Genomic DNA, 3,096 nt, shown 5'->3' with positions numbered 1-3,096 from the left:
TCCCGACGTCTTTTGAACCCTATGCAGCCGCAGCCCCTGGGCTAGGTAACCCGAGCATCTCGGTGCTCCAACGTAGGTTCACTATCTAAGTGTCCAGATCCTTTTTCGTTTTCAGTCTACCTAGTCGGATTCGTCCGGAAACAGTAACTTTAGAAACGCTAGCATCCATAGACTTCTTCCCGCATCCCGCGTGAGAGTGCACACTCTGCACCCGATCTCCCTAGGCCTCCTGCTCGTAATCTTAAGGTTCAGTAGTGTAGTCCTAGCGATCCTGAAGCCTCTGGATCTTGTTACTTACCTGCTAGTATTTCGCATTCCACTTTTAAAGTATATGGTTTTTCGTGCCCCTCTGGCATTTGTGTAAATTGTGCAACTTGAAGTATTTTCGTAAGAGTTTTGTATTGTGCTTAGCTCCCTGACTCATAAAGAGTTCAGGGTAGACTTGTTATTAATAAATATCCTATATTTTTATAACAACTTGTGTGGTGTCCTTTCACTTGGTGTTCAAGGGGTATATGTGATGGTAAAACAGCTGGCTTAACACGCCCTCTAGAGTTTAGCCTAAAGACTGCTCTTGTCCACGCTACTAGGATAGCTTGTCTGATATGGTTGACTTACAACCAATCATCAATAAGGGTTGTTTGGTATGATACAAAGTGATCACTAGAATAGTGAGCACTATATATCAGGCCAACTTCTCACAGGGAGGACCACCCTGAAAACCATGGAGCCCGACCCGGGCACTCTGCCATGCCGTCGGCCTGGATGGAGCCCCGGACACCCGGGGGATGACTGCCCAAGAGCCATGGAGCCCGACCCGGGCACTCTGCCATGCCGTCAGCCTGGATGGAGCCCCGGGGGACGAATGCCCGGGACGCATCGAGCCCGTCCCGGGCACTCTGCCATGCCAAACGCATAGAGCGCCCCGACACCCAGGGGAAGACCACCCTGAAAACCTTGGAGCCCGACCCGGGCACTCTGCCATGCCGTCAGCCTGGATGGAGCCCCGGACACCCGGGGGACGACTGCCCAAGAGCCATGGAGCCCGACCCGGGCACTCTGCCATGCCGTCAGCCTGGATGGAGCCCCAGACGCCCGGGGGACGACTGCCCAAGAGCCATGGAGCCCGACCCGGGCACTCTGCCATGCCGTCAGCCTGGATGGAACCCCGGGGGACGAATGCCCGGGACGCATGGAGCCCGTCCCGGGCACTCTGCCATGCCAAACGCCTGGAGCGCCCCGACACCCAGGGGAGGACCACCCTGAAAACCATGGAGCACTCTGCCATGCCGTCAGCCTGGATGGAGCCCCGGACGCCCGGGGGACGAAGGCCCGGGACGCATGGAGCCCGTCCTGGGCACTTTTCCATGCCGTCGGCCTGGAGCGCCCCGACACCCAGGGGAGGACCACCCTGGAAACCATGGAGCCCGTCCTGGGCACTTTTCCATGCCGTCGGCCTGGAGCGCCCCGACACCCAGGGGAGGACCACCCTGGAAACCATGGAGCCCGACCCGGGCACTCTGCCATGCCGTCAGCCTGGATGGAGCCCCGGATGCCCGGGGGGACGAAGGCCCAGGACGCATGGAGCCCGTCCTGGGCACTTTTCCATGCCGTCGGTCGGGATGGAGCCACAGACGCCCGGGGGACGATGTCGTTCAATCTGTTTTATCGAGCTGTGCGAGCCCCCTCCTATCATAATAGCCTATCTGGTCCCCATGGCAGAAAACCACCAGCCTTGGAGGGCTGTTCAGGCGTACCCTGCCCCTAGTAATCCGGAGGGTAATTACCCCTCTTTCTTGCAATCTGTGCACGCGAGGTGACAGAGGGCACCCAAGGCGTGAAGGAACCCGACCTCATGGAGCCCTCGCTTGGATCCAGGAGGCAAATGGCACCTCATCGGGACTTCCAGGGAAGTTCGGCCATCTGGTTGCCCCATAGGAAAGCGTTGCGGGCGACCAGATGCCCGAGGGGATCCGGGCGACCAGATGGCCGAGGGAATCTGGGTGATCAGATGGCCGGGCATGGAAGTGAAGCCGCCTGGACTCTCCCGACCCCGTCCCAGGACGAATGACTGCCCAAGAGCCATGGAGCCCGACCCGGGCACTCTGCCATGCCGTCAGCCTGGATGGAGCCCCGGGCATCCGGGGGACGAATGCCCGGGACGCATGGAGCCCGTCCTGGGCACTTTTCCATGCCGTCGGCCGGGATGGAGCCCCGGACGCCCGGGGGACGACTGCCCAAGAGCCATGGTGCCCGTCCTGGGCAATTTGACAAGCCGTTGGCCTGGAGGAAGGAAACCCCGGGTGGCCTAGGGAGGTGTTACCCAGGCATAGCCCATCTGGTCCCCCTGGCAGAGAACCACCAGCCCTGGAGGGGTGTCCGGGCGTACCCTTCTCCCTAGTAATCTGGAGGAAAATTACCCACCTTTCTTGTAAACTGTGCACGCGAGGTGACAGAGGGGACCCAAGGCGCGAAAGTACCCGACCTCCTGGAGCCCTCGCTGGGATCCGGGAGGCGAATGGCACCTCATCGGGACTTCCAGGGCGACCAGATGGCCGAGGCGAGAGGGGCGACCAGATGGCCGGGACCGAAATGACGCCAATCTGCCTGCCCCGGAGCTGCAGGGCTCTGGGGCTGCAGAGCTCCGGGGGCTGCAGAGCTGCAGGGCTCTGGGGCTGCAGGGCTCCGGGGCTTCAGGCCTCCCCGGGCCCTGATGGGCCCTCCGTCCCGGGCGCCTCCGACCCCCGGCCGGCTTGCAGGACGGAGGGGGGATACCCGCACCACCGGGCCCTGCCGGACGGGGCTCAAGCCCCGGCCCCGGTCCCCGGCCCCAGTCCCGGCTTTCCGAACCCTAGGCCGGGCCGAGGAGAGCCTCCCCTGGGCCCCCCCGGTGGACCCTCCGTCCCGGGAGCCCCGGACCCCCCGGCCGGCTTGCAGGACGGAGGGGGGATTCCCGCACCACCGGGCCCGGCCGGACAGGGCTCAAGCCCCGGGCCCGGTCCCCGGCTCCAGTCCCGGCTTTCCGAACCCTAGGCCGGGCCGGGGAGAGCCTCCCCTGGGCCCCCCGGTGGACCCTCCATCCCGGGCGCCCCGGAC

Source organism: Lissotriton helveticus, chromosome 5_1 (genome assembly GCF_964261635.1).
Source record: "Lissotriton helveticus chromosome 5_1, aLisHel1.1, whole genome shotgun sequence".
In the NCBI taxonomy this organism is placed as follows: Eukaryota; Metazoa; Chordata; class Amphibia; order Caudata; family Salamandridae; genus Lissotriton; species Lissotriton helveticus.
Note: the sequence above shows the minus strand (reverse complement) of the source record.